The 11,518-nt window shown below is 35.7% G+C and overlaps 1 long non-coding RNA gene across 1 annotated transcript in view; it reads right to left on the reverse strand.

Moving 5' to 3' along the window:
• Positions 1 to 9,064, reverse strand: part of LOC122428820 — a 128,120-nt gene extending 119,056 nt beyond the window's left edge. Inside the window, exon 1 of the long non-coding RNA XR_006265825.1 lies at positions 8,984 to 9,064. This is a non-coding gene — a long non-coding RNA (uncharacterized LOC122428820). The remainder of the gene's footprint in view (positions 1 to 8,983) is intronic.
• Between the last annotated feature and the right edge of the window lie 2,454 nt (positions 9,065 to 11,518).

An 11,518-nucleotide genomic window follows, 5' to 3' on the forward strand; every position in this document is an offset into this window, starting at 1 on the left:
ATAGGAGCTACATTTTTATTCTCAAGACCGTTTGGTGAGTTACCAAGTTCCCCCTGAAAATTAGTGTATGTCATGAGATACTTACTCTTAAGTTGACACTACTTATTTTATATTGGGTAGTTACTGAAATGACTCTTAAGGAGAACAATTAAAATGAAAAATATTTGTTAATATCCATTTGCCTTAGGGAATTTAAATGATGAGATTAAAGAGCAGAAGGAACTATCTTAAACACAGAGATCGTCTTGGGTCAGTTACTTAGGTCTAAAGTTGAACAAGTCACCTATTTGTCATCATCTTAAATGAACATGGCCTGCAGCTACCCAATAGGAAGGAAGTAATTAAAAGAACACTGGGGGTGGAAGTCTCAAACATCAACTATACTGCAGCAGGACTGTGACTTGATTTGTTGTAGATGAAAGAGAAATGACATTCTTGAACTTAATTCACTTTAATCAACTCATTTCAGTTCAATTCAGTCACTCAGTCATGTCCGATTCTTTGCAACTCCATAGACTGCAGCACACCAGGCTTCCCTGTCCATCACCAACTCCCAGAGCTTACTCAAACTCATGTCCACCGAGTCGGTGATGACATTCAACCATCTCATTCTCTGTCATCCCCTTCTTCTCTGGCCGTCAATCTTTCCCAACATCAGGGTCTTTTTCAATGAGTCGCTTCTTTGCATCAGGTGGCCAAAGTATTAGAGCTTCAGCTTCAGCATCAGTCCTTCCAATGAATATTCAGGATTGATCTCCTCAGTATGGACTGGTTGGATCTCCTTGCAGTCAAAGGGACTATCAAGAGTCTTCTCCAACACCACAGTTCAAAAGCATCGATTCTTCAGTGCTCAGCTTTCTTTAGAGTCCAACTCTCACATCCATACATGACTACTGGAAAAACCATTGCTTTGACTAGATAGACCTTTGTTGTCAAAGTAATGTCTCTGGTTTTTGATATGCTGTCTAGGTTGGTCACAGCTTTTCTTCCAAGGAGCAAGCATCTTTTAATTTCATGGCTGCATTTACCATCTGCAGTGATTTTGGAGCCCAATAAATTAAGTCTGTCACAGTTTCCATTATTTCTCCATCTATTTGCCATGAAGTGATGGGACCAGATGCCATGACCTTAGTTTTCTGAATGTTGAGTTTTAAGCCAAATTTTTCACTCTCATCTTTCACTTTCATCAAAAGGCCCTTTAGTTCCTCTTCACTTTCTGCCATAAGGGTGATGTCATCTGCATATCTGAACTTATTGATATTTCTCACAGCAATCTTGATTCCAGCTTGTGCTTCATCTGGCCCAGCATTTCACATGATGTACTCTGCATATAAGTTAAATAAGCAGGGTGACAATATACAGCCTTGACATACTCCTTTCCCAATTTGGAACCAATCTGTTGTTCCATGTCCTGTTCTAACTGTTGCTTCCTGACCTGCATACAGATTTCTCAGAAGGCATGTCAGACAGTCTGGTATTGCCATTTCTTTAAGAATTTTCCAGTTTGTTGTGATCCACACAATCAAAGGCTTTGATGTAGTCTATAAAGCAGATGTTTTTCTGAAACTCTCATGATGTTTTGATGATCCAATGGATGTTGGCAATTTGATCTGTTGTTCCTCTGCCTTTTCTAAATCTAGCTTGAATATTTGGAAGTTCTTAGTTCACCTACTATTGAAGCCTGACTTCAAGAGTTTTGACCATGACTTTACTAGTATGTGAGGTGAGTGCAATTGTGCAGTAAAGTTTGAGCATTCTTTTGCATTGCCTCTCTTTGGGATTGGAATGAAAACTGACCTTTTCCTGTCCTGTGGCCACTGCTGAGTTTTCCAAATTTGCTGGCGTATTTAGTGCAGCACTTTCATATCATCATCTTTTAGGATTTGAAATAGCTCATCTGGAATTTCATCACCTCTACTAGCTTTGTTCATAGTGATGCTTCCTAAGGCATCAAATGAGTAATCTGTATATGACTCAATGCCACAATCTACTACCAACCTATAAATCATTCAATTAGATGCAATATTTTACCATACATAGATTTCAGGGAAAACACACTCAAGATAGATTTTTAGGTACAGCTACTATGAAAAACAGTATGGTAGTTCCTTAAGACACCAACTATAGAACTACCAATTTACCCAGCAATTTCACTTCTGGGTATATACCCAGAGAAAACCATAATTCAGAAAGATACATGCACCCCAGTGTTCACTGGAGCACTATTTACAGTAACTAGGATATGGAAGCAACTTAAATGTCCATCAACAGAGGAGTGAATAAAGAAGATGTGGTACATATATACAATGAAACATTACTCTGCCATAAAAAATCACTGAATTTGTGTCTTTTGCAGAGACCTGGATGGACCTAGAGTCTGTCAGAGAGAGTAAAGTAAGTCAGAAAGTGAAAAACAAATATTGTATATTATTAACACATATATGTGGAATCTAGAAAAAAAAATGGTAAAGATGATCTTATTTGTAAGCAGAAATAGAGACATAGACATAAAGAACAAATGTATAGATACCATGGAGGAAGCAGGGTGTGGAATGAACTGGGAGATTAGGATTGACATATATACCCTACTATGTATAAAATAGATAACTAATGAGAACTATTATATAACAGAGGGAACTTTACTCAGTGCTCTGTAGCAACCTAAATAGGAAAGAAAGAAAAAAAAGAGGGGACATATGTATACAGATGGCTGATTCACTTTGCTATACAGTAGAAACTGACATAGCAATGTAAAGCAACTACATTCCAAAGAAATAAAGATTCTTGGGAAACATTTTCTGAGATTTTAGATTATCTGAAATTTATTCTGATATTTCACAAGTTTTATAAATAAATACTATGTGTTTCTCAGCAACTGGTCTACTGAATAAGGGATTTAGGTCTTGTTATCTTTAAGAAGGGAAATCATATCTAGAAAACATATGGGGGAGGAGTCAAGAGTAAGTGAAGCTGTGTAGGAGGTTTGTTTCTTTTTTTTATTATTTTCAGTGTAGTTCTACATATTAGTGATGGAAGACAAAACAGAAGCACTTGGTAAGGCCAAGTTCAATCATAAATCAAAAAGTCTGAGAGAGAGACAATAACAACTAATAAATAATTATTTCAAATAAGCATCTGGAATAATAAAAAAGATAAAAGTGTCTACAAGAAAAAATGTAAATATAGCATCCACTCTGTCAAAGAAGTAAAAGTCTATCATAAAAGTCCTGGATTCCCAATAAGTAACAAATGTAATCACACAGTGGTGGTGATTTAGTCGCTAAGTCATGTCTGACTCTTGCGACCCCATGGACTGTAGCCTGCCAAGCTCCTCTGTCATGGGATTCTCCTCTATATCCTGTGAAGAATAATACTGGTATGGGAATTATAGCAAAAATAAAATCATCTTTAAGCCAGTCTATTTAAAAATGCCAAATTATCATTACCTGCTAAGTTGCACTAAGAACAGGAGAGCATCATCACTTTTGTGATAGTTCTGCCAAACTGAATAACCTGAACCTAATCATAAGTGTACATCAGACAAGGCCAAATTGAGGGATATTTTACAAAATAATTGGCCTATAATCCTTTAATTTGAGGTGACCAAACTACCACCATCACCACAATTCTTTAAAATAATTGGGTCTATAATTTTCAAAGGTGTCAAGTTTTTAAAAGACAAAATCTGAGAAAACATGCCAGATTAGAGCAAACTAAAGAAATATAACAATTAAATGCAGTGTGTTACACTGGATTCAATCCTGGAGTGGGAGAAAAAAAAAAAAAAAAATTTTGCAAAGGAGAATACTATTGGAACAGTTTGTGACATCTGAATAATGTCTCAATAACCAGATAATAGTATTTTATCAATACTAATTTTATGGCTTTGATAATTGTATCATGGTTATATAAGAAAGTGTCCTAGTTTTTGGTAAATAAATGCAAACATTTATTTTGGAAAAGGTGGTATCAACCTATTCTCAAACAACTGATCAAACAATAATATTCATGAATGTATTGAGAGAAGATGATAAAGCAAATACTATAAAATGCTAAAGAAATCTTAATGAAGATTTTATAAAAATTCTTCATATATTTCTTGCAAATTCTCCTTTAAATCTGAAACTATCTCAAAACAAAGGGTTTTAAAGTGGCAACAGAAATGAGAAAAAGAAGAAATCATAGTAGGGCAAATTTAACTTGCTTTAAACATAGATGTTTTATTGATTTGGGGCTAAAATACTATAGTTGTATAATAGTCTTAACCTAATAGCTTTTGGGAACTTTTAAGTATATAAAGCACTTTGATACCAGTGCATGTAACAAGCATATAAGAAATAAGTTGTGGTATACAGAAAGAAAATCTGCTTCAAAACACTAACATATTCACATGTCAAATAATAATGTTACTATATCATTTCTTTCCTACCAGTTCAGTTTAGTTCAGTCGTGTCCGACTCTGCGACCCCAGGAACTGCAGCACGCCAGGCCTCACTGTCCATCACCAACTCCCAGAGTTTACCCAAACTCATGTCCTATAGGATAGACCTTTAAATATCAAGTCGATATTTAAAATGTGTGAATTTATAGAAGAAGAGTGGCAGGTGCAGTCATGTTTGTTGGGGTTAAAATTTCTCTGCACTTTTCCATAATTAGCTAGTAGCAATTTAATACAATTGGGAAATTTAGGCCTCATTTTTAACTAACACCAATTAAGATAATTACATTGTACAAACTCACTTTTTGGTTAGGATATGATGAATCATCTTCATTTCTATTCCTGCAGTGTTTGAGTGGTGTCACTTTGTACCATACAGATGTTTCTTCTTAGTTTCGGTTCAGTGGTGAGTGAAGTGATTTAAGCAGTCCATCAAACACTGCGTTTCTGTCACACAGGAAACTGCTACACAGCAAATTCGTGAACTGCAGTTCTGAAGCTTTAATATTTACAAGCCATTAAAACTTCCCAATCAATGTAGAAAATCACCTTGATCTTTTAACACTCCTTTTCCTAAGGTTTGGTGAAGCATAGAAATGTAATTATTTTTTTGTTCCACTTAGCTATGATTATAATATATGCTATTATTTCTGTTATTATTATTGAACTAAATGTTAGCATTAGGTAAAATACAATAAATAAGGTAATTTTTGAAGATTAAGATATTACTGCCTTAAACACTGTTAGATAAGTAAAATATACATGAGCTGTAATTCAAAAAGCATCCTACGAACATCATCTTTCTGCAAAAATCCCTCAGCCAATAATGAACTTAGGAAATAATCCCTTTTACCATAGCATCAAAAAGAATAAAATACATACCAATAAGCCTACCTAAGGAGACAAAAATCTGTACTCTGAAAACGGCAAGATGTTGATAAATGAAATCAAAGATGACACAAACAGATGGAGATACACCATGTTCTTAGACTAGAAGGAACAATATTGTGAAAATGACTGTACTACCCAAAGCAATCTACAGAGTCAATGTAATCCCTATCAAATTACCAGTGATATTTTTCACAGAATTGGAACAAAATATTTTGCAATTTTTATGGATACATAAAAGAATATGAACAGCCAAAGCAATTTTGAGAAAGAAAAACAGTGCTGGAGGAATCAGGCTCCCTGGCTTCAGATTGTATTCCAAAGGTACAGTCTTCAAAACAATATGGTATTGGCACAAAAACAGAAATATAGATCAGTGGAACAGGATAGAAAGCCCAGAGATAAAACCTGCTGCCTATGGTCACCTAATGTATAATAAAGGAGGCAAGAATATACAATGGGAAAAAGACAGTTGCTTCAATAAGTGGTGCTGGAAAACTGGACAGCTACATGTAAAAGAATGACAATAGAACACCTAATACCATGTACAAAAATAAACTCAAAATAGATTAAAGACCTAAAGGTAAGGCCAGACACTATAAAATTCTTAGAGGAAAAGGTAGGCAGAACACTCTCTGATATCAACTGCAGCAAGACCGTTTTCAATCCACCTCCTAGAGTAATGAAAACAAAAACTAAAGTAAACAAATGGGACCTAAATAAACTTAAAAGCTCTTGCACTGCAAAGGAAACCATAAACAAAATGGAAGGACAACCTTTGGAATGAAAGAAAATATCTGCAAATGAAGCAACCAAGAAGGGATTAATTTCTAAAATATACAAACTGCTTATGTAGTTCAACATAAAAAACAAACAAACAACCCAATCAAAAAAAAATGTACAGAAGACCTAAATAGACATTTTTCCAAAAAGGAAATACAGATGGTTAAATGCACAGGAAAAGATGCTCAATGTCAATAATTATTAGAGAAATGTAAATCAAAACTACAATGAAGATACCACTTCACACTAGTTAGAATGGTCATTATCAAAAAAATCTACAAAAAGTAAATGATGGAGAGAGTGTGGCTAAAAGGGACCCCTCCTACACTGTTGGTGGGAATGTATACTGGTATAGCCATTTTGGAGAACACTATGGAGATTCCTTAAAAATATAAAAATAAATCTACCATATGATTCAGCAATCTCACTCCTGGGCATATATCAGGAGAAAATCATAATTAAAAAAAAAAAATACAGGAATTCCAGTGTTCATTGTAGAACTATTTACAATAGCCAGGACAGGGACACAACCTAAATGTCCATCAACAGAGGAATGAATAAAGAAGATGGGTTACATATATATGATGAAATATTACTCAGTTATAAAAAAAAATGTAATGCCATTGGCAGCAAAATGGATCGAGGTAGAGATTGTCATACTGAGTGAAGTAGCTCAGACAAAGACAAATATCAGCGGATATCACTTACACATGCATGGTATCTAAGAGACGGTTACAGATAAAGTTACCTACAAAGCGGAAACAAAGATACAGATGTAGAAAACAAACATGGTTACCAGGTGACAAGGTGGGGAGAAATAAATTGGGAGATATGGGGTTGACATACATGCTACTATACATAAAATACAAAATTAATAAGGACCTACTGTAAAGCACAAGGAACTCTGCTCAATACTCTGTAAGGCCTTTATGGGAAAATAAAAAAGAGTGCATTCATGTATATGTACAACTGATTCACTTTGTTATACACCTGAAACTTAAGACAATATTGTAAATCAACTATACTCCAATAAAAAGTTTTATTTTTTAATCTTTTTTCCAATAAAAAGTTTTTTAAAATGCTTCTGATTTGTATGTCTTTATATAATTTTAGCTAATTATAAGAACTTAATAATAGCCTTTATTTTGAAAACCAAGTTTCCCACAGTTATGTCCAAAACAGCAAAAGTTTAAAACACAAAGGAAAACAAAATGTACTATATTTGTGTTAGATATTATAGTCTCCTTTAGTATACTCTGACAATTTATTTGAGGAACAATCATTCTATACTGTACAGTTTGTCCAAACAATTTACTATCAACACAAAGCAATATGGCAAAAAAGCAAGAGATATAATATTTTGGAAATACCAATGGAGTTTGACTATAAAAAGATGAATTTGACAAATAAAAATTATAATTCTCCTATTCTCAACTAAGACCCAGTTTCTCAGCTTGAAAAAGTAAATGACTGCCCTAATTTCATCTATTAATATAGTGAGGATTCAATCAACTAATACTGAAAAAATAAATTGTAAATAGCAAATCACAACATAAATGTAAAATATTAAATTTTTCTCCTTGAATGTTGTTCATTCAGATTCTAATGTTTGCTTTTTAGACATATAACTATTTGATCATTAAAGCGTACATATCTGAAAACATTTATTATACTGTCCAAAGTTTACTATCATTTGCTCTCACTTTCTGTGTTTGCTATACCTTGCCATCACCAGTCTAATAATAATAGATGTTGCCTTCTTTAGCTTGGTTTGATTTTATTTGCATTTAAATCTCGATTTGGTGTCTATTTACATTATGAACTAATTATGATATTAGAAGAATATATCTCATGATCACAAACGTTTGAATAAAATAAAGGTCTGTTTATAGCTTGGTTAAAATTAAGGAATTTCCATTTTTCTCCAGTTTTCATCAGAATTGAGGTGGGTATTTCAATACTCCAATCTATGTTTGCAGGGGGCGAGCAGGGCAAGATTCCCAGCTGTCATCTATTGACCTGACCTTGATTACTATTTCTGGCCCTTAGTTTTGATTTCATGTAGGTTACTTTACTATGTTTATGTTCTTTGTTCTCTTTCTTCATGTCTCTTTCTGTCTAGTGGCTTTCTATATTATATTTGGTTTACTCTTATAAACACAGGGAGTGTTCTGCAGTTCCTATTCAGGCTGTGATTCACAGAACTCTACAAGGCTAATTAAAACCAACACCAGTTACTTGTTGCCCATGGATGCAAAAGAATTCTACTTTTAAAGGAAATGTACTTCAGAAACTCCACCAGGCTACCCAAGGTCCTGTATTAGCACACCCAAGCCATTTCTTACTGGAACCTTGCACCTTTCTGAACACACACACAAGTTCCCTGCTTCTGAATTCTCCAAAGCTCTTGGAGGTTAGACCACTGCTTCCCCTTAGCGTTTAACACCCTGGCATAGCAAACATAAGCCTCCTCACAGAACAAAGGTTTTCTACCTGCCCTTGCCTCTTTCTGAGCTCTTCTCCTTCTTTGTACACAGAAAATCTCTGTCTAGGGCCTGGGGTGCCCAAACACGTCAAATCCTGGCTCAGCTGAAATATCCTGTGTTTTAGGTCACCTTCTCTAGACACAAAGTCTGTGATAGTGTTTCTTTCTTTTTTTTTTCCTTCTTCTTCTTAACCTACTCAAGAGACTTTTTTTGGGAGTGCCCTGAAAAGAGTGTAAGGGATAAAACCGATGGGGTGGGAGAAGGGGGGATGGCGCTAACACACAAGCAAACTTGCCTCTCCTAAGCATGTGTCTCCTCTGGAGACTGATTTCAGGCTGACACCACAAAGAGGCTCTAGAAGAAAAGCACACAACAGAATTTATCCTACCTCAACACCAGTCCATTTGCTGAGGCGCAGGGTGGGACAAGGCAGCTCCCGCTCCGTCTGTTGAAGAGTGGTCAGGCTCCCCAGACAGCGCAGCCGTGAATACTTAGCAATGAACCTGCAGGGCAGTGGGAGAGCGGACGCTCTGCCTCTTAAAGGGGCCCTAGGCATCCACGACAGCAGAGCTGATTATTGTTATCCACCTCTTTGAGTTCTCCCAAAGAAAGACCTGAGATATAGAGGGAGGTGCAGAAAATTTATTTGAGAGGTGACCCCGGAAAACACTTATGAGCCAATGAAGAGTGTGAGGAAAGAAAGAGGTAGAAGGCCCAGGTATTGAGGGAAAATGGGCTGAGGATTCCCTAAGCCTCCTGAGAAGCTGACTCTCCCTTGCCCTCTACCCAGTTGCTGTTGAACAACCTCTCGGTTTAACAAAGCTCTCAAGAACAGGAGAATAAATGTGCTTTTAAGGTGGCAATCTGTTTAGGTGTTGGGGAAAATCTATTACTGCTGCTGCTAAGTCACATCAGTCCTGTCCGACTTTGTGTGACCCCACAGATTGCAGCTCACCAGGCTCCTCCGTCCCTGGGATTCTCCAGGCAAGAATACTGGAGTGAGTTGCCATTTCGTTCTCCAAAATCTATTACAGTTTCCCATAAACTAGGGTGGACTGTGGAGCATCATTTATTTGTATATGTCTTGGGATCCATTTTTTTTTTCTTTTTCCTGTTCTACATATATTCTACATTGAGTCCTTGATATAGATACTTAATACTCATGCTAACAGGTGAAAGCTAGAATCAACCTCTAATAAAATAAGAAAGATGATGAACAAAAGCTATTCTTATAGCTGTAGCTAGTAGCTAGTCCCAAGATCATATTTTATATTCTTCATTTTCCTTCAATACTATTTAAAAATCCTCTTTCTCCAGGCCAGCATTCCAATGACTTAGCGCAATTTATGCTTTAATCCGTATCTCATTTCCTGTTTATCTTGTTTTTATTACTCTATGGTTACTTCAATTGTTCATTCACTGTTATCACAAGAAATGGAATCACAAGTAAATGCCCCCAATAATCTTGAATTCCAGACAATAGTTTCACTATCCTGATTACATGGCAGTAACCTGAGCATGTCAAATTAAGAATGTGCTATTAACTCTTCTAGGATAGGAAATCCTTCTATTTTTTGGATTCTGACCCATCAGTATGAGGAATCCACAGCAAAAAAGCAGGGGTTACAGTGTTGCTTGTACTGAGTTCTTGTTTTATTCTGTGGTGAAAGTGTTCTACCTCTGGGAACCAGATTCTCTAATCCTATAAACTCTAAAGTTGCCCAGATGAAAACCCCACACTCCCCAAATGGATCAATGGAAATGATGAGGGAAGGGGTATTTCTCTTTCTACTTCTTGGTTGCCAGGCTCATGTATTCTAGTTACTGGAAACAAACAACAATGATATGAATAGTTGTTGGTTTAGCATACATTCTGAGGTATCCCATCTCCACATTGTTTACTTATCTAGATAATGCTTTTGCTGAGCCTTTAAAAGACCAACTCAAATTCATCAGATCAGCAGCTGACTGGTGATGGACAATTGAAGTAACCATAGAGTAATAAAAACAAGATAATCAGGAAATGAGATATCTCAGGCATTAAAGCATAAATCGCCTCACAGATCAAGGTAGCTAAGTCATTGGAATGCTGGCCAGGAGAAAGAGGATTTTAAAATAGATAGTATTGAAGGAAAATGAGGACTATAAAATATGATCTTGGGAATAGCTACAGCTATAAGAATAGCTTTTGTTCATCATCTTTCTTATTTTATTAGAGGTTGAGTCTAGCTTTCACCTGTTAGCATTTTAAGGGCAGAAACAACTGACCCCATGATAATACACATTCATAGTTTAAAGTGATTCCATTGGTCTGAGGCTGTGTTATGCATGATCCTAAGATCTTATGTCCTCAGAGAGTGGTTGGCAAAAGCATTGTGAACAACCAAGGCAAACCAATTACCAGAATGTGTGACTAACTCATAAACACACTTCTTTCTCACTCAGCCCACCATTAAGAAAGAAAGAGTAAAATATAATCAACTTTCCAGCATGTTGATTCTCTTGATTGACTTGATTCTCTTGAAAGACAGTAAAGACAGTAATGAATTGAGAGGTAAGTATTCAGGGAAAAAAACCTCAAGATGAGTCTGAGGGTCACTGCATTCAAAGTAAAAGAATGTGGGCTGAAATGATGTGTCACCTGGTCTCCACATGGCTGTTGTCCAAAACAGCCATGGCAGCATCTTTTTTTAATGATCTATCAAGAAGATCTTGTTCTTTTCATCTTTAAATTGAACTATTTATTTGGAATGTATTTGCTTTAGGGTGGTTTCATTCTAGTGGAAGATAGTTTTGATATATGTCATGAAAATAAGAATAAGCATAACTTTCTCAAAATTGATTAGAAATTAATTTTTATAGTGACTATAATATCTATACAAAACTTGCAAGACTGCTAATGATGCTCCAAAAATTATCACTG

This window comes from Cervus canadensis, chromosome 27, assembly GCF_019320065.1.
Source record: "Cervus canadensis isolate Bull #8, Minnesota chromosome 27, ASM1932006v1, whole genome shotgun sequence".
NCBI lineage: Eukaryota > Metazoa > Chordata > Mammalia > Artiodactyla > Cervidae > Cervus > Cervus canadensis.